At 41.0% G+C, this 21,247-nt stretch overlaps 1 protein-coding gene and 1 long non-coding RNA gene across 6 annotated transcripts in view; one reads left to right on the plus strand and one right to left on the minus strand.

Annotated features, from left to right (window-relative positions):
* Positions 1 to 21,247, plus strand: part of LOC125461668 (pantothenate kinase 1) — a 62,383-nt gene that overhangs the window by 15,157 nt on the left and 25,979 nt on the right. The window lies entirely within an intron of this gene.
* Positions 12,992 to 21,247, minus strand: part of LOC125461669 (uncharacterized) — a 105,736-nt gene continuing 97,480 nt past the window's right edge. For both annotated transcript variants that reach the window (XR_009446983.1, XR_007249529.1), the window contains exon 3: positions 12,992 to 13,571. This is a non-coding gene — a long non-coding RNA (uncharacterized LOC125461669). The remainder of the gene's footprint in view (positions 13,572 to 21,247) is intronic.

Genomic DNA, 21,247 nt, shown 5'->3' on the forward strand with positions numbered 1-21,247 from the left:
CTAAGCTTACGTTGTTCAAATTAATCATTTGGCATGCAAATGCAATAAAGCCACAATATTTGCTATGGCTTTGCATGCACTGCAGCCCTCGTTTTTATTTCAGTGCTCCTTAAGTTAATGTCAATCATTTCCATGATCAGCTTGCCCTGCTGCAATTTAGAGTGGGCACAAGGCCCAATTTGAGATGAAACTTGACTCCTTGGATTCTGATGCACGCTACTTGTCTTTCTAATGTGCAGGTCCAATAGCAAGCCTAAAAGAATTTCACTCTGTCTCTGTCAACTTTTAACAATGCTCTCTATTTTGCACAGCAAGCAATGAAGTTTGTTTTATACTTAATCCTTGTCTGAAACCGAGATCAAGAAAATACAGACATTGTTTATAATCATGCTTTTGGATGCATTCACCTGTGCTGTTATAGTTTTGTTGTAAGTCACTGTAATAAGAAAAAAATTCACAAACCCACTTGTGTTCTCGCATGCATCAAAGAAGACTTGGGCGGTGGTGTTGATGCAAAGTTATAATCCAACTTTTTCAGTGCCACAAGAATCCCAGAAAATTAAGGGTGAGGCATAACTCATACTTTATAAAATTCATTCATAAGTTGTGGACGTGATTAGGCCAGCATTTTTATTGCTCATGCCTAAGTGTTCAGAAGGCATTTAAGAGTTAGGAATCAATAGTTTAAGCTCTCAGCTCTTGAGTCACAAGTAGGTCAGCCTGGGTAAGGACATTTTTGAACCAGATGAGTTTTTCTGACGATTGACACCAGGTTTGTGGGTGTTATTAGATCCTTAATTCCAGATTTTTATTGGATTCAAGTTCTGCATGGTAGATAATGGAATTTGAACCCAGCTCATCGGCATATTATCTGATCTCTAGATTAATAGTCTAATAATACCACTAGCCTCCATTATGGCATAATGTCCATGTTGCACTGGAAAATGTATCCAGTGTTGCAGAGATATAATTTTTCCAGGAAATTCCAGGCTGATTGCCTTCAAGATTAAGGGAGTGTGGTCATTATGATAGACTTTGCCTGAGTGAGGCAGGTGTCAAGTGAGTGCATCTGAAAATTTTGGTTCAAGGTGGGAATTTAGTTGTTAAATCTCAAATTCAGTTTTGGATTAAGAATCAGATTCTGGCCTAGAATTAACAGACTTTAAGTTAAGAATCTTAGTTAAGCAAGTATCTGCTGATAGTGGCAGTTATTGATCAGTCACTTGATACTCTTAGCCGTGGAAGCTAATCTATATCAGGGTTCTACAAGAAATGTTATTCAAATATGCACAGTCAGTGAGTAAGTACAGTGAATGCAAAGGAGCTTATGCCTGAATGAGAGAGTGGCTAAGTGAGTACCTGGAAATTTGGTACATGATGGGGAAAGAGCTGCTTTAAGGTTGACTGTAATTAGTAAAAGGCGCTGTGGGGGGAGTTTGAAGATGCTTTTTCTACTGTTTAGTCAGCCTTCGGCATTTGACTTCTACCTTTATTCAGAAGTACAAGTAAATCATGAAACGGTGGTATTAAGAGCTAAGTTTTATCAGTGTTATTTTGTCAGGTTAATGGCACTGCTAAACTGTTTTGAAAGTGTTCTGAAGAATTGTATAACTAAGGCTGCGGAAAATGCCTTAAACACTCTTCAGCAAGGAAGAAACTCTGGAGGAAGTGGGGAGCATAGGCTCGTGAAGCACAATGATATGGTGGATAGAAGGATTTTCTGATGAGAGGTTGAGTAGAATTTTTTTGTACTTGTTGGAGTTTAGTGGAGTGGGAGGAGATCTTGTAAAGCATACAAGATTTTTAGTGGGCTTGACAAGGTAGATGCAGAAAGGTTATTTTACCTTGGGGGAGAGTGCCCATTTAGGACAGAAATTCGGAGAATTCTTTTGAAGGTACTGAATATGTGGAATTTTTATTTTTAACCAGAGTTTTGTTGAGGCTAGGTCTTTAGGTCAAGGCCGAGATAGGCAGTTTTCTAATAGAGAATCAAGGATTGTGGGAATTAGACAGGAATGGTAGGACTTAAGCGTGGGAATAGGCTAGTTAAGGCATTTGGGACATGCTTTAATCAGTCATGGCAGAGAGTACAAGAACAAAGATGTTATCGTGGAGTTGTCCAGAGCATTGGTCAGGCCACAACTGGAGACTCTGAGCAGCCCTGTTCATACCAGTGCAGGAAGGATATGAGCACTATAGTGGGCACATAGGAGCCTTACCAGGATGTTTGCCTGGGATGAAGAAATTGAACTATAAGGAGAGACTAGATAAGCTTGAATTGTTCTCTTTAGAGCAGAGAAGACTGATGGGGAACATGATTGAGGGGTATGAATAGGGTGAATAGAGAACAGCTGTTCCCCATGGTTGAGGTGTTAATCATGAGAGGGCATACCTTTTAAGCTAAGGGACAGGAGATTGAGGGGAGTTTGGGGAAAAAAAATGTTTTCAATTCTGCGGGTGGTGAGAGTCTGGAATGCACTGCCTGGAAAGGTAATGGAGGCTGCAAACCTTACAACCTTTAAAAGGTATTTGGATGAGTACTTCAAATATTATGACAGGTCAAGGATATGGGACAAATGCAGGAAATTGGAGTTAGCGCACTTTTATTGGTAGTTATGTTGGTGCAGACTCAGTGGGCCAAAGGGTGTTTTCTGCTTGTATCAATCTAATAATTAGATCAGCTACTGAATTTTGGAGTGGACTTGATAGATCAAATGACCTATTCTGTGTTACAATTGATAATTGATTAGCAATTGTGAAGCATGCAGATTGAAGTTGGCAGCGCAGGCGATGTGCTATGATTGCAGAATGTGGAAGTTTCTGGATGCTGGTGCAATCCAGGCAAACACATTTGCAGGAACAAAAACAGAAGTTGCAGGAAAAGCTCGGCAGGTCTGTCAGCATCTGTGAAGAAAAAAGTTCAGTGTTAATGTTTCGGGTCCAGTGACCCTCCGAACACTTTTTTGCAGTTTGTGCTTGTGGCTGCAGAAGCTTTTGAACTGCAGTCATCATAGCATATCAGAGAGAGGTGAAGTTGCCTGGGCACTTATTCCAGGAGGTGGTGTCTCTCCTTAGTACATGGTTTGAAAAATAGCCAGGACCAGGGTGGTGTGTGACTGTAGATGATGCAAGTAAGGGGATCCAGAGGGCAGGAGTCTGTCTTTGCCTCTGTCCAGCAGGACTGAGGTTTTCTTAGCTTGTTTTGATGAGAGTAAGGGCTGTCAGGGTCTATGAGCTAACTGATCATGGTACAGGAAGCCATTCATAAGTGAGGAGTAAGAAGAGATATGGTGATAGGAGAACAGTATAGTAAGGGATATTGATATTGTTCTCTGCAGCCAAGAGTATAAATTCAGACAATGTTGTCTGCCCAGTGTCAGGATTTGTGATAGATAGTTTCCCTATTGAGGAGAATAACTTGCAGTGGAAAAGGGAGGATCCAGTTGGTGGATCACACTGCTGCCAATGACATACGTAGAATTAGGAGGGAGGTTCAGCTGAGAAGGTAGGTGCTAAATTGAAAGCCGACCTCCAAGGTGCTAATCTTTGGATTGTTGCCTGAGCCACGTGCAAATTGGCACTGGATGAATAAAATTAGTGAAATGACTATATGACTTAAAAGATTGGTTTAGGAGAAGTGGGTTCTGGTTTATGGGGCATTGATGCCAGTACTTGGAGAACTGAGATCTTCATTGATGGCATGATCTACACCTGAACCATGCTGAGACTGGTGGGCTTATGGGTGACCATAAGTAGGGAACTAGAGAAGGCTTTTAATTACATGGGGTTACAGTTACAAGTAATTGCAACCAATCAGCCTATAGACTCTAAGTGAGGGGAAAAAAAAATACTGGTGAAAAATACAGATGGAGAGAGTGGCAGGAACAGGCAGATTTGGTGGATTGTAGTGTAACCTAAAAGAGTACACCAGTAGTTAAGATGATGGCGCACATTGAAGTGAACACTTATCATCTGATAGTCAGTTCAGAGACTTAAAGGATGAAGAGGTTTGGTTTCTCTAGATTCTTCAGTATCTGACATTCAGAAAGGATAGGAAGCTACAGTAAAGCAGAGGGGTAGCACACTTTATCAAATGTGGTATTGGTGCAATTGTTAGAGATGACCTTGGGTCAGGAAGTTTGGAATATCGGGGGAAAGTAGTCACATATGAGAGTGATTCCATGCCTCTTATAATAACCACAATGTAAGGGAAATTATACAAGCAATAATATTGCTGTTTGTGATAAAGGGACTGCAATAGTCATGGGTGATTTTACTCATCAGTCTGAACTGGATAAATCTGTTTGGTGATTGTAGACTTAATGAGAACTTTGAATACCTTTTAAAGTTTCTTTGGAGTAGCATATTCTGGAACAGACTGAAGAGCAGGGTATATTAGACTTAGTATTGTGACGTAAATAAAAACATGGGGAAATCGGAGCGGGATTAGGCAATTCAGCCCTTTGAGCTTGCCCTGCTATTTAACATGATTATGGCTGATCTTATGTTAATAACCTAGGTGTAGAAGCACTTCCAGATAGTAGTGATCATAAAGTGATTGAACTTTACATCCAAATTTGAAAGGGAAAATGGGTCCAAGATTAGTATTTTAAACTTAAATCAAGGCAATTATATGGGCATAAAAGCTGAGCTAACTAAAGTAAACTGGGATATTTAGCTATGAGATCAGCAGAGACATAGTGGCAGACATTGGAAGGGATAGTTCTGAATATTAAAGTAAGCACATTCCTGTTAAGAATAAAAACTCCAAAGGGAGAACCCGCCCTTCGTGGTTAACTGAAGAAGCTAAGGATGGCATCAAACCTGAGGAAACAAATATATAATTTCACAAGTTCAGCTGACTGGTCAGAATGTAAAGAACGACTGAGAGTTTAATTGGGGCAAATAAGTTAGATCATGAGAAGAAGCTAACTAGAATTATAAAAAAAACAAATGGTAGGAGCTTCCGAAGCTATTCACGAAGGAAACAAGTAAGTAGAGTATTAGCCCTCTGAAGGGCGAGAATGGGGAATTAATTTTTAGTAAAAAGGAAACTGTATGAAATGACTAAATAGTTTGTTTCTGGATTCTGTATTAAGGATACAGAACATCACAGTAATATGAATTTTGAGGTTATGAGAAGACAGTGACTTAATGAAATTACCGCAAGGGAAGATGTTGGAATTGATCACAAAAGAGGTTACAACTGGGCACTTGGGAAAATCTCAAGCCTTTCACAAAGAGTCAGTATGGTGTTTTGCAAAGGAAATTCTTCAACCAATGGGGAGCCAGTTGATATAACGTATTGGGATTGCCTGAAGGCATTAGACGAGATTCTACGAAAGGGCAATTAGGAACTGCTGGTAAAGGGGTAACATGCTAGTATGAATAGAAGTTTGACTGGCTAGCAGAAAGCAGTATGCATGGATGGGTTTTTCAGATTGACAAGATGTAACCAGTGGAGTCCCACAAAAATCTCTGGGGCCTGAACCTCTTCCATCTTCTATCAGTGACTGAGATGTGGTTAAAGACAGAGTGACTCCATTTGTAGATTACTAAAAGGTAGGATTGCATGCAAATTCAGTGAGTGTGTGGAAATCTGGCAGTTAGAGTACGATGTTAGATACGAAGTTGGCCACTTTGGCAGGAAGAATCAAAGAGCAGGGTATTACTTAAACAGAGGATGACTGCAGCATTCATTAGTTGCAGAGGGATCTAGAAGTTTTAGCGCATGATACATTGTTATACTTGCACAGGCTTGCAATCAGAAAGGCTAATGTAATGCTAGCCTTTATTGCAAAAGGAATTCAATATTAAGTTAACAATAGTCTATTTCAGTTATGACATGGCGTTGTTGACACCACAGTGTTCAGTTTTTCTTTGGTTTCCTTATTTAAGTAAAGGTGTAAATGATTTGGAGGTGGATCAGAGGAGGTTGACTAGACTTCTACCTGATCTGAATGGTTTGTCGATTGAGTAAAGATTTGACAGGCTGGGCTTTTCACTGGAGTTCAGAAGAGCAAGTGGTAGTTCATTTGAAGTTTATAAGATAGTCAATGGTCTTGACAAGTATATCTAAAATTAGGGATCTCCTGTTTATGATGTAAGATGAAGAAATTTTTTGAGCATTAAGAGTTTGAGGAATGCTCCACTTGGGGGTGGATCATTGAATACTTTTTAAGGTGGAGATTGATTCACTTGCTTGTCAAGAATCTAAGATGATCGAGGTAGATGGGACAGTAAAATTTGGAGCAGAATAGATAACCAATGATATCATCAAATGCTGTAAGGCTTGAAGGGCCAAGTAGCCCACTTCTCCTAACTAGTGTGTTCATGAAAGCCTTCTTTAATGATTCGTTTCCTTGGCAGAATTTCCAGGAAACTGAGAATTTGGAGATATTTAAAGGTGGTGTGATTAATTTTAAAACTTCCTCTGTGCACCTCAGGTTTGATGTAGCTGATTTGAAACTCTCATTTCAACATTAGACTTGTTTATTTTCAGTTCATAATGGTAATGCTGGAAACAGTCGAATCACTCTGGCTTGTTGCTTGTACAGCTGACTACCAGTTCATTAGACGTGCCCTGTGCATCAGCAATAAGAGTGCTGCTCGAAAAATAGCAATATTTACAAAATTCAAAATTTGCAAATCTGGTGATTTATTCCTCTCTCTGTGACCAGTTAAATTATTTTAAAATGCAATATAATCAATTTCCTTATTCAGTGAATATGGAGGTTTAAAAATGGCTGATTTTAGAGCATTTTGTTTCTTTCTAGTGCTCACTATTGGGTCAGATGTATAAGGGCAGGTCATTGCAGAGATTTAATTTACTAAGAGTGCTGGTTTTGACCCAAAATGAATGGTGAAAAGACTAGATGTGCTATAGTTTTTAGCAATGTTACCAGTGAGCTACTGAACAAATGAACTGTATACAGTAATACTGATTACATAACTCCACTTGAAATGCTGCTTGTTATTTAACTACTGTTTTAGATGCAGTGTAATGTAGCTTTTGTTTGCTGGTGTTTGACAAGGCAGCACTATTCAACAGTATCGTCATTGAGTCTTCCATGGAAGAACGTGTTACCCATTCATATGCCAACGGTGTAGCCATCAAGTCTCGCATGCAAATTCAGTCTTATAAGTCAGGCAATTGTCCTTTTTGTGATGGGGAACTGGCACTAAAGTGATCTGAATAAGTGATGCATTAACTTAGTTTCAGATGGGTTCTTGTTGTTTGGAAGGTATGTAGCACTTTTTAGTGCTGGCTACTGCAAGCTAAACATTCAAGAAGCTTGACCATATTCAGGGAAAAGCTGCCCCTTGATTGACATCAAATCCACACATTCAATCCCTCCACATTCTGGCGCAGTATCAGCGGCGAGTACAGATTCACTGCAGAAATTCATCAAGCCTCCTTAAACAGCACCCTCCAAATCCGTGACCTCGATCATATAGAAAGACAACTTGTTGCCTGTCTCTGAGAGCCCTCAGTATATACATAGACAAAGGTTCAGCAGTAACACTTGGAGAGCTATAAACCTCAATTAACTTATTAAGTGCTTTAATAAATATCACATGCTTTTAGTAACTGGAGATAACTCAATTACTGTCCCGGATTCTATAAGTAACCCCAAACTTATTACCTGGGAGACGTGGCAGCTGGCCAGGTTGGAACTCTTTTCAACGAGTTTATCAGGCCACCTGACATTGGGTACAGTACCTCATGCAGAGTTATTCTTTGAAGTCCTGCTGAAAATCAAGGATTTTCTTGGCTTGCTGTATACACCGGTGTCTCTGACAAGTCTGTTCCTTATTTTGAATTATCCATGAAACATCAGTGTTTCGTCTCAATTTGGTAGAGACAGCAGTTACTGACTTCCTGCAATCTTAACTCTTAGCAGATCGAATAATTCTACTTCCATTCCCACATCAGTCTGTTGTCGAGCCTCTTAGCAGTTCATGCTATCTGTACCCTTGTCCAACAAACTGTAGCAGATATGTGGGATCACAAATATCCACAAGTTCCTCTCCAAATCACTTTTCATTCTATCTTAGAAATATATTACTGTTTATTCACTGTTACTGGATCAAAATCCTGGTTTTGACTATAATTTCTTGATATGACCATCTGAGAAAATGGTTAATTAAAGCATGGGAGCCACTTTGTCTCTCCTCACTTGGGAGTTTAATGTTTTGGGGTATCCTGTCTTGAACTGTAAAAGGAAAAAAAAATTGGGTAATCTTGACAGGGTCTGGACATAACCTATATATATTTAGAGCAAAATGGTTTGACATTGTAGACACATTATTTTGAACTATTCATCTGAGAATAATACATACAGTTCTAAATCTAGAAACAAACAGAATACTGAAGAAACTCAGCAGGTCTTGCAGTATTTATGGAGAGAGATAATCCGAGTTAATGTTTCAAGTCTAGTATGACTTCTTCATAACTTGGAGCTCTGAAGTCTGAGTCAGTTCTGCAGGAGGGTTATAAGGAATTGAAATGTTACTCTTTTTTTTTCTCCACAGATATTGATAAACCTGTTCAGTTTCTCCAGCATTCTGTTTGATTTCCAGCATGCGTAAAATTTGCCTACATCGAGAAACCTGGCTCCAAAAATCATCTCTGGAATTGAGAAAATCTATCCAAAGCTTGTTCACATTAGCTTTCCTAGAAGTATAATCGGTGCTACCAACTGAAGTGAAGCTTTGCATCTCTCTCTCTTCACTCCTCATTGGCTGAAGGTTGCAAACCATGACTTTTCACTATCTTGATCCTGAACAATCTTTTCTTATGATATAAGATTGCAATGTGGCAAGAACAACAGATTGTAAAAACAGATTGTTAAAGTACAGTACTGAGGAATATCTGCCCTGTTGGTTAGATACAAGAGATATTTTGACATTATTCTTGAAGAGGAGATGGCAGATACTGCTTGACAGCTTTCCATTATGTTGCTGAAAATATACCTGGCTGTGCTCCGGGAATGGCATTCTTTGAATCAAAATTGGTTCCCTGGCGTAATGGTGGTAATAGTAAAGCAGGGGGTTTTCTAGGCCGTCAGGCTGCAGGTCGTCTGAGTACAGTTTTGCTGCATCATGGATACCCAGCTTTGTGTTCTGTTCGAAGTCTCTCCCATTTTGCATGATGGTTGTGCTATCCAACATGGAGGGTATCCTCATCAAGAATCTGGGACTTCATCGCCATTAGGACTGTATGGTGGTTGCTCCTCTCATTATCAGCGATTGATACATCTGTAGCAGATAACCTTGTCCACCCCATTCTAAGTGGGTTGTTCCCTCTTGTTTCCCTTACTAGCCACAGACTCCATTTAGGAGCTGTATCCTTTTTCGGGCTCAGCCAGCTTAGTTAGCAGCGTTGCTACTGAGTCATTCTTGATGAACGCTGAAGTTGTTCATCCAATGTGCACTCCCTTGATTCCCTATGCTTCCTCTGAGTGGTATTCAACCAATCATTCTCTGAAGGAAGACTCTGCTTCTGCCATCTATTGGGAAAAGATTTCCAAAAAAAGACCCCTACTTCTAGATTCTCTCGTTAAAAAGAAGCACCCTGTCCGTTTCTACCTGATTAAGGTTCATCTGGATCTTCTACACTTAAATCCAAACACCTCTTGCTGTCATAAACTTCAGTCGATACAGGTCCAATCCTCCTTTCCTCCTGTCTCTCATTCCAGATAGTAATCTAGTAAGCTCTCTGAACTACTTCCTACTTACTTGCATTGCTCACTTAAAAGTGAGTAATATGGTATACGATACTTCGAATGCAGTCTCACCAATGCGCTCTGTATCTGAAGCATAACCTACTTTAACTCCATTACCCATACGGTGCGTGAATTGCATTCTATTAATTTCCTAATTATTTGCTGTACCTTTTTAATATTAACCTTTTTGTGGGTTATACATAAGGACACCCAGATCCCTCTGCTGTTCATCCTGATTTATGCAGAACCACTTCCTTCTGTTTGTCATTGATACTTCACTGACCACTGTGACTGGATCTTCCGCACCATGCTGCAGACTGCTGTCTAGCCCCGGGCAGATGTCTTGAACTCTGGCAGCAGGCAGATAAGACACTCTCTCTTTTCTGCAGACAACGGTGTCAGTTTCCTTTATTGTAAAGTCTCCTGCTATCGTTGCATTCCTCCTTCCTAACTCCCCTCCCCCTTGAATGACTTTTTGCACTACAGTGCCAAGATCAGTTTACCCTGCTGCCTTTGCTCTCATACAGACAAGTTTAAGAATCCTCAAACATTTTTCAAAAGACAACAGTGAGCCATATTGATTTTACAATAATTGACTATAGTTTCATGGTCATTTTTAGACCAGCTTTTAATTCCAGATTTATTCGTTGAATTCAGAGTTCATATCTGAAGTGGGATTTGCACCACAGTCCCTAGAGCATTAGACTGGCCCTCTGGGTTACTTGTTTAGTGGCATTACCACTAAGTCACCACACCACCAATGGTCTTCATATTTTAATTGACCTTGAGTCTTGCAATTAATTTCTGGCACATGCAATTGTTTGTATTAATCAGATCTGAATTCTAATTTTAAAAATAGCTGTGCCAGCTTAGTGTTTTGATAGGGTTGCAACCAGTATTGCATTGCTTGTTTGCTGGTTAAAATGTTTGAAGTCACCATAATGCTAAAGTCAAGTTAGCACTTCAGCTAGGTCTTCTGATTCGAAAAGCTGATGACGTTGGTTCCGAACCTTCTAGGAAAGCTTTTTTGATTAAGCCAACAGATCTTCCAAATTGTCAGAAGCAGCCGGTGAGGTCACGAGAAATAAAATTCTTAGTCTCCAGCTCTTCTCGTATTTTCCTAGCAGTGGGAAGTAAAATCATTTTAATCAGACACTATCCAGACAAAGAAGGCTGTGAGAGTTAACACATCAGAGTACAAACTGCTGGTGTAGGACAGTATGGTGATGGTAGCTCTGATAGGCATGCTGAGACATCACTAAATGTCTACATATAAACATTGGTGGTTTCCTAATGGTAACAACGGACGCAGGTGCGGACTGAGCAATTTGTATGAAAACTGAGGGCTTGAGGCTTTCATTTCAAACTTTCATTTTGTATCATGTTGATCGATGATACAGCTTTTATAATGCATACTGATTGGCAATAAAGCAGCATAGTAACATTTCGTTTATGTTGGTGTCTGGGGCTGCAGTTTTAGTTTTCCCACTACATTTCCGCATAGCTTGTGCTTTTTAGGTCAGTATTTCCCAATCTTCCATAGATTACTGCAACATTACACTTTATTTCCCTGTTTAAGTTGTTCAACAATATTACAAACTTCAGAATAACTGCAAACTCCCACACAACTGCAAAGGACCTATATTATTTGCACTGAGAGAACATTAACAAATTCAGGGATGCCCACCCGTAAGAAACACAGATTTGTGCACTGTCACAACAGCTAAGTTGTAAAATTAGGTTTTGTTCATTAACTCATTTTGCTGTTGAGCTATGCCACGCCCTGCCATTGATGGTCCCTGCCTCTAGCAAGAAAGCTTTTTCTAAGGTAATGAGTTGAGCAAGTATGAGAATCTTTGAGCCTAAAAACCATCATCCAAAGGTTAACCAGTTCCGAAAGCAGCAAACTAATTAAAATGTGCTTCCTCAAAAGGTCATAAATAGTTCATATGCCGAAATCTAAATGGCACAGAGCAAACCTGAAGTCTGTAAATGAGCGGTCCAATTATCTCTGTTATAGCAAGAGTGCAGGTGGTTTTCCTTATGGCTAGCCTCAAAATCAGCTGTACATCAAGCAAAGAGCTATAAGAGTATTTGAATGTTGCAGATTGGGGTATTGCAAAGTTTGGGACTAAGTACTGAAAGATGCGTTAAGCTTGGAGCAGATGCTGCACAGTTACAGTAGGGAAAGGTCCCCATCTAAGACCCTTAACACATTGTGGCATTAGAAACTGTGTGAACTTCTTGTTCTGCAAGTTTGACATTGTAACATTTACCCTAATTGCTTAGAAATGTAGTGAATAATAGTATTGAAAGAAATTGCTTTGGCTTGCGCTTTATATAATGTCAGCTTTGACTGTTCAGTGTGCTTTCCAAATAAATTTCTAAAAAGGTGTTAGTTAGCTGACTTAGTTGGATGCAGTGCGAGACCAATAATGTGGGGTCAGTTCCTGCACCGGTTGAGGTTATTGCAAAGGTCTTTCTCGACCTTTTTCCTTTTCCTGACACTTGGTAACCCTTGGGTTAAACCACTACTTCATTTCTGTCTCTACTGGGAGAGCAGCCCTACAGTCTGGTAAGACTGGTGAGCTTATTTTTTATAATTTTGGAAAAATATTCTATATCTCGTCATTAAATGGAGTTTAAAATCATCTTGTTTTTTAATCCATTTCTGGTTGAAGTTGGACTATGAAGTAGACGAGTATTGATTTCAAAGCCTTTTAAAGCACAGTGCCCAAGGTGTTTATCCCAAGTCGTGTGGTTGGTAATAGACTGTACTCTGAATCACAAGCATTACCAAAATAAATTGCATTGATGGGTTTTTCTTCAGAAAGATCATGAAACCACACCTCTGTCTGGATGTAAAAGATCTAGATATCATTCAAAGAAAAAATTGGACTTCTTCCAATATTTCTCTGACAACCAGTACCACCACAAGCAGGTTAACTAGTTTGTTTCATTGTTTCTGGTGTCTTACCTGCTGAATGAATGATTACGTTATTTGCCTCTGGAAGTTGGTGCAATGCAGAGCAATTCATTGCAGGGAAACACAACGGGAAGTCTGAGAATTGATGCAATCTTTTATTTGAAAAGAATTCAAGATACAAGCTAGGACATCTTCCAGACAATGCAGAATGGAAAATAACTAGTAGTGTTACAAATGATGAGAGTAAAAGAATATTCTACATGAAATCTGAATAAAATATGATAAATGGAAAGACATGGCTATGCATCAGGAAACACTTTGAATATTTAAAGACTACATGTAGAGGATGCAGAAAATAATTTTAACAAAATAACACTTCAGTATTTAGAAACATGATTATAGGGTTCCAATGAGTTATTTAAAATGTCCTGATCAGGACCTCCCACAGTCTTCCATGATATTGGTTGTTCAGTTTGGTTCACTGATTCCATCTCTCAATGTTTCCCTGCCCAGAATTGATGATGTTCAGTGTGGTCTACTGCTTCCTGTTGTTGACCAACTTTGAAAGGTTTGTTTCTAAATTGGTTAGCTGTTTGAGCAAATGAATGTGGTTCTCTTTACTTGAGTATTTTCTGAACATTCCATTGCACATTACTGCACAATCTTGCACTGTAATGTTATAGGTTCTGTGCTGTGTTGGATTGGTGTTCCATGTTCCAAATTTTCTGTCAGTTTGGACCAGCGTTGTTACATTCCTGCATTTCCACAATCACTGTTTGAAGGGACATAGGATACAAGTGGTGTTATGAGTCCCAAAATTCCTGTCAAGCACAATTCTCCACAGTAGTGTGGGTTGCATGGTAATATTGGTTGCCTGTCTGGTCACAGGGTCAGGATGTCACTGGCTGCAGGGCACTCTGTAGCGAGAGAGTGAATAGACAGTTTATGGTACATATTTGTAACAACATCATTGGTAGAAAAAGGGATAAGGTCCTGCAAGCAAAACTTAAGGAGGTTAGAAGTAAATTTAAAAAGTAGGACGGACAAGCTAGTAATTTCAGCATTACTTCCAGTGCTGCGTAACGTCATGGTGGCTCATTGGCACTGCTGTCTCACAATGCTAGGGACCGAGGTTCAATTCCACCACCAGGTGATTGTCTGTGTGGAGTTTGCTCATTCTCCCCATCGGGTGCTCTGGTTTCTTCCCACAGTCCAAAGTTGTGCAAGTTAGGTAGGTTAGGTAATTTAGCATAGCCATAGATCCCAGAGATGTTCAGGCTGGTGGATTAGTCACGGGAAATGCAAGATTTGGGGGGTGTGGGTGCATGGGTGTGGGGCAGATCTGGGTGCGATCCTCTTCTGGAGAGGGGGTGGGCGGTTAGTGTGTACTCGAGAGGCCTTGCAGCCTGCTTTCATGCTGTAGGGGATGTATGACTTTATGATGTGCTAGTGAATATGGAAATAGGAGAATAGGCCATACGAATGTGTGGCTGGAGTGCTGGTGGAGGAGGAGGAAGGCTTTGGATTTTCCAGACATTAGGACTGTTTTCGAGGGGCTGTGGATCTTGTACAAGGCAGATGGATGGCACCTGAATTGAAATGAGGCCATCATACTTGCGGGCATGTTTGCTACTCCTGTTGGGCAGTCTTTAACCAAATTGCAACGCGAGGGGTTGGGTCTTGAGAGGATACTTAGCAGAGGAAGATGAATGAGGCCAGAAGGCATTGAAATTCAAGGTTACTTGAGGCAGAAGGGAGTTTGGCAAGGTTGGATAATGTTTATTTGAATCCAAGGAGTCTGACAAACAGGCATGGTTGAAAGAGGGGCAGCTCTATATTCCAAGGTATAGGTTCTTAAATGAGAGAGGGAAGGAGGTAAAAGAGGAGGCAAAACTGATTAGGCAAGCAATAACAGGTAAGGAAGCTGACATCTTAGACTCCTTAAATGAAGCCATTTGGGTAGAATGTGAAACCTAAAAAGAAACAGTCTCATTACTAGGTGTGCACTATATTCCTCCTAACAGTTTGACAGCTATAGAAGTACAGATATGTAGGCAAATTTCAGAGAATTGTAAAGGGGATTTTAATTGACATTCTCAACTTCCTCATCATCAGCTGGGCTTGTCAAAGTGTGAAAGGCTTAGAGGAGCAGAATTTTTAAAATGTGTCCGAGAAGTGTTTAAACCAACACGTAAAAATAAAAAAAATTACGAGAGGTGGGTGCTCTTGGACTTAAGGTCATAAAGCTAGATAAGTGGTTGAAATTACAGTGGGATATCGTATTGCAGACAGTGATCATAACTCAGTTTCAAAATTGTTATGGAAAAGATCAGGATAGGCCTGAAATCGAAGTTCTAAATCGAAGGCTGATTTTGATTTTCTTTCAAATAATATCAAACGATTAAGCCAGAATGGACTGGGAGCAGGTATTTTTAGGTAAATCTGTTTCAGAACAATGGGATGCAGTCAAGAAGGAAATAGGGAGAGTACATGGTCAACATCTTCCAATGATGATAAAGCTTGGGACCAACATGCCCAGTAAACCCTGGATATCAAGGGATTTATATGATTGGATAGAGAGAAAAAAGTAGTCTCTTAGTAATACTGAGGGGTCAGAACAAAAGCCCTGGAAGAGTAGAGAATAGGCAAGAAGAAACTGAATGAAATTAGGATGGCAAACAGAGACTATGATAGAATAATGGCAAGTAAAATAAAGAAAAATTCTATGTTGGTTTATAAACTCATAAAGGGAAAAGGAATAACTATGGAAAGAGTAAGGTCAATTAAAGACAACCATGGTAATTGTGTGGAACCAGCAGATGTAAGTAAGTTTCTAAATGAATACTTTGTGTCGGTGTTTGCTAGTGAGTGGGATGATGTGTTTGTAGAAATTGGGGAGAACTGTGGTGTACTTAAGAAATTCAGCATATACAAAAGCGGGGTTTGTTTTAACAGTCTGGCATGCTTAAAAAGTAGGTAGGTCTTGGACGAGGCGCAGTGTATGTGAGGTGCGGGAGAAATGGGGGTGCTGAAAAAAATTTTCAATTCCTTTCTGCCCACCAGACAGGTGCTAGAGTTAGGCCAGTGTGGTACTGTTGTTCAAGAAGAGAGAAAAGGCTAAATCAGGAAACTACAGGCCAGTTAATCTAACTTCACTGGGGATTTAATTGGAAGCAATTTTGAGATACAGAATTAATTTGCATTTGGAAAGGCAGGGATTAATCAAGAACAGTCATAATGATTTTGTCTGACCAACTGATTTCAGTTTTTTCAGACGTGACCAGGTGCATATGTAAGGGCAATGCCTTCGATGTAATCTATTTGAACTTTAGCTAGGCTTTTTTTTTTTATCAGGCCCTGCATGGGAGAGTGGTAGGCAAGGTTAGAAACAACAGGATCCAAGGAAACTTAGCTAATTGAATCCAGGATTAGCAGGATGTCAGGAGGGAGCGGGTGATGGCCGGGGATTGTTTGTGTCTGGAAGCCTTTATTCAGTGGGCTTCCATGGGATCTGTGTGGGGGCCTTTGTGTGTGGCATGCATAAAGAAATTAGACTTGAACGTAGGAAGATTGAATAAGTTAATGGACAATATAAAAATTGATTGGGTTGGTAAGTAGTGGGGTGCCTTAGATTACTGGAGGATTTAGATAGACTGGTCAGATGGATAATTGGTAAGTGGAATTCAGTCTGGATAATTGAGGTGATAACACTTGGTCATGACAACTGGGGCAAGGGAATGCATGATGATTAGTAGGACCCTGGGAAACACAGAGGATCCTTTAGTGTTCGTATCTACCTGACCCTCCTGGTAATGGGACAGGTGAAATTGTCAAGATGACACATGGGATGTTTCCCTTTATTAGCCAAAGCATAGAGTTTGAGTGGGCGGGCAATGGTGGAACTGTATAAATTGTTTGTTAGGCCACAGCCGGAGTATTGTGTGCAGTTCTGAAGTCCACGTTCTAGGAGGAATGTGATTGCACTGGAGAGTGCACAGAGAACATTTACCATGATATTACCTGGTTATGAACAGGAATTGGGTAGACTGGAGTTGTTTTCCTTGGAGCAGGGGAGACTGAGGGAGACATGATTCAGATGTACAAAATTATATAGGGCACAGATAGGGTGCGAAAGAAGGAAATCTGTGCAGATTTGGGGGCCGTTTCGTAGAACATGTGCGATCTGTATGCGATAATCGACAACATCTCCAGTGCCACAGTGAAGCCATGCAAAGTGGAGAAACAACACTTCATTCCACCTTGGGAGCCTACAGCCCAATGATCTGAACATAGAATCCACCAGTTTTAAAATCTCCCCAGCCCGGAGCCCTATCCCACACCCAATCCCCCTCCTTATTCTCACTTCTTTGACATGACACAACTTGTCCGTCATCTTTCCTTGTATCCTCTCCACCCTTCCCACTGACCAATCACTACTTCCCCCACCTACATCCACCTATCATCACCATCCAACCTACTTTCCCCTTGCCCCACCCCTCCTCCCTGTATTTATTTCCCAGCTCTCTTCTTCTCTCCCCCCCCCCCCACAGTTCTGAAGAAGGGTCCTGACCTGAAATGTCAACTTTCCTACTCCTCTGATGCTGCCTGATCTGTGTTCCTCACATCAAGAGTCAATAATTCAAACAGGGGAGGCAATGGCCTAGCGGTATTGTCACTGGACCGTTAATCCAGAGACCCGGATAATGTTCTGGGGACCCAGGTTCGAATCCTGCCACAGCAGATGGAAATTGAAAAATTGAATTGAATAAAATATCTGGAATTAAGAATCTAATGATGACCATGAACCCATTGTCAATTGTCAGAAAAGCCCATCTGGTTCATTAATGTCGTTTAGGGAAGGAAACTGCCATGCTTACCTGGTCTGGCCTACTTGTGACTCTAGATCCACAGCAATGTGGTTGACTCTAAACTGCCCTCTGGACAATTAGGGATTGGCAGTAAATGCTGCCTCGTCAGCAATGCCCTCATCTCATGAATGAATTTAAGAAAATGGCATAACTTCCTTTCAGGATTGACTCCTAAGTTTAAAGGTGAATTAAAACATAAAATCCATTTACAGTCTTACTCCTAACCGCTGACAGTGTCTGTTGGAAGTTTGAGACTTTCCAAGGACGTTCACTTTGGTTGTTCTGCCTTTAAAAATTTAATGTGGTTGCATGTATCTTTAGATGTATGATTGAATCCCTTGACAGCAATATGTGGTGTTGTCCAAAAAACCTTTGTTCTTGATGTTCCAGATAAGAATGCATTGACCTTAGTGAGTTCATGGTCTGAATGTCCACCAGCCAACTGTGCTGTGATTCACAATATAAACAAATCACTCCCTGAAAGTGATAGCTTTTGTGCAAGTAAAAGTTATTGACATAGAACAACTCTCCACTCAAAGTACAGAGGTTCACTTAACTGAATTTGGTTCTTTACAGGCTGTTTATACTAAATTTATACCATTAGTGTAAATTAGATACACTTAAAGACATTAAGAAGTTGTCTTTTTAAGATCATCATATTTCTATTTGCTCCAGAACTAACTAGGACTCTGGATTTAGGCTGCAGCCAAAAGAAAATTGGCTCGCATTATTACAGGTCATCACATTCAAAGTGTGAAATCCCCAGGGCAACTGTATCCAGGAAGATTCAACAATAGCTGGTGTCACTTCAATGCACAGTCAAGTCGACATACTATTTAGACAGCAGACTTCAAGAGGTGGTCATCCTGCAAGCGTATACAGGCAGAGAGGGGATCAGTGACTACCAGACAGACGAGGACCAACAAGTAGGCAGTGTAGGATTTTTCTGAATGTGTCTAGTTTTCCGATTGGTATTTACCAATGTGTGTAGTTCGTGTGGGGATTGCAGCCAGACCCAGGTCCAGTGCATCTAAGGTAGCTCAGCTGTATAGGAGAGCTGTTGTTTTTATTCATTCATGGGATCTTGGTGTCACTAAGTGAGCCAGCATTTACTCTGCACCCCTAATTGCCCCTCAAAAGCAGGTAGTGACCTGCCTTCAGGAGCTGCTGCAATCCAATCTTGTAAGCACACCCGCAATGCTGCTAGGGCGGAGGGGTGGCATTCCAGGATTTTGGAGCAGCAGTGTATTTCCAAGTCAAGTTGGAGTTGCTTGGAGGGGAACTTGGACATATTGGTGATCCCATGTGGAAGCCCTTGACATTCTAGGTGGTAGTGGTTGTGGGTTTGGGAGGTGATGTCTAAGAAACCTTGATGAATTTCTGCAGAGTACACATCTGTTGCTGAGCATTGGTGGAGGGAGTGAATATTTGTGATTATGGCGCCTGCCAAATTGCCTGCTTAGACTTCATGATGTCAATCTTCTTGAGAATTAGAGCTGCACTCAATCAGGCAAATTGAGTATTCCAACATACTCCTGACCAATAGATTGTGGACAGACTTTGGGGAGTCAGGTAGTGAGTTATTTGCTGCAGAAGTCTGAGCTGCTGACCTGCTCTTGTATTAATATGGCTAGTTTCTGGTTAGTAGTAAACCCTGCAATGTTAGTGGGGATCCAGTAATGATAGGGTCATTGGACTATAAGATTCTGTCTTGTTGGAGGTGACACTCTGGCAAGAATGTCACTTGCCACACTTCAGCATAAACCTGGATATTGTCCAGATTTCCAACATTTGGTCATGGATTGTTTCAGTATTTGAGGAGTTGTGGATGTTCCTGAACATTGTGTAATTATTAACAAATACCCCTACTTGTGACCTTATGATGGAGGGTAGGTGTTTGGAGAAATGGAAGATAGTTGGTGTAGGATGCTACACCGTGAGGAACTCCTGCAGAGAGGCCTTAAAGCTGAAATGACTATCTTTATATAACCACAGCCATCTTTCTTTTTTGGTGCCAGCTGTGCACACAATTCCAAGCAACTGAGGAATTCTTCTCCCCACATCACCTCCCCCTCCAGTCACTCTGCCTGACCTCCCCTCTCCTCTGAAATTCAGCTGTTGTATCCCTGGTTGAACCCAGGCTGTCACGAGTTGTGTGGCACTGGCAGACCCCAAATTGAGTGTCAGTGAGCTGGTTCTGCTAAGCAAATGTTGCTTGTTACCTTGACACCTTTTTTTTCACTTTCTTGATGATCAAGAGCAGACTAGGACAGTAATTGGCCTGGTTGGATTTGTTCTGCTTTTTGTGTACAGACATTGTATAGGCAATTTGCCACCTTGTCACATAGATGCCAGTGCTGTAATTGTACTTGAACAGCTAAGCTATTGTGGCTAGTTTTGCAGTATACATTTTCATTACTATTTCCAGAATGTTGTCAGGGCCCATAGCATTTGCAGTATCTCATGCCTTCAACCATTTCTTGATATTACAAGAAGTGAATTGAATTAGCTGAGGATGGCACTTGTGTTACTGGGGACCATGGGAGGGGATCATATGAGATCATTCGCTCAGCCCTTCTGGCTGAAGAAGGATGCAAATGCATCAGGTTTGCCTTTTTGCACTGATTTGCTTAGCTCCCCCATTAATGAGGATGGACATGTTTGTAGAGCCCCCTCCAGTGTGTTGCCTTGTTTACAATCATTCATGACCTGGATATGGCAGGCCTGCAGAGCCCAACCTGATCTGTTAGTTGGTATTGATAACTCTGCCTGTCACTTGTTGCTTCTGGTGGTTGGTATGTAAGTCGTCCTTAATTTGTAGCTTTAATAGGTTAACAATTCACTTGGTTATGTCCAGTGCTGCAGCTTGCAGGCCCTCCTGCAGTTCCCTTTGGACCAGGGTTGATGTCCTTGCATGAGCATAATGGTAGACTGTGGGGTTTGCTAGACCATAAGGTTCTGGATTAGGTACAACCGTGATGATTGTCTGCAGTGCCTCATAGCTGCCTGGTCTTGATTTCCTCCTGTTGGAAAACTATCACATGTAACCTGCTATTTGTCCCACTCAGCACTATGTAGGATATTCTCAATGTGAAGGAATGATGCATCTCCAAAAGGACGGTACTATTGTCACCTTTGCTAGTACTGGTATGGTTGATGCATCTGTGGCAGGCAGATTGGTGAGAATGAGCTAATTGTTTTGTTCCCTCTTTTGGCTCCTTCACCTGACACAGACCTAGCCTTGCTTCTTTTAGGACTCGACCAGTTGGGCAGTATGGTGCTGCCAAACCATTCTTGGTAGGCATTGGAATCCCCATCCAGAGTACATTCTTTGTGCTCCTGCCATCCTCAGTGCATGCTCCATGTGGTACTCAATTAGGAGGAATACTGATTCATCAGTTGAGGTGAGTGTCAGTATGTGATGATCTGTGCACATGAGGCAACAGATCTTAATGGGGTCCAGGGTCAATGCTGTGTGCTCACATAGCAACTCACTCCTGACTATATGCCACTGTCCTTGCGCCTTTACTATGCCTGACCTGCTGGTGGACCAGGACGTAATGGGACAGGGTAATGATGGTGGTGTCCTCCTCCTCCTCCACCACCTCCAAATTAGTGAGGAATATTTGCATTGTCTCGGGCAGAGTTTGCTGTTTTCATTCCTGTTAAAATAGCTGATGGTACATAATCTGTCCAATTGAAATGCTTTAAGACTTTACAAGCAG

The sequence above is a fragment of the Stegostoma tigrinum genome, chromosome 20 (genome assembly GCF_030684315.1).
Source record: "Stegostoma tigrinum isolate sSteTig4 chromosome 20, sSteTig4.hap1, whole genome shotgun sequence".
Taxonomy (NCBI): Eukaryota; Metazoa; Chordata; class Chondrichthyes; order Orectolobiformes; family Stegostomatidae; genus Stegostoma; species Stegostoma tigrinum.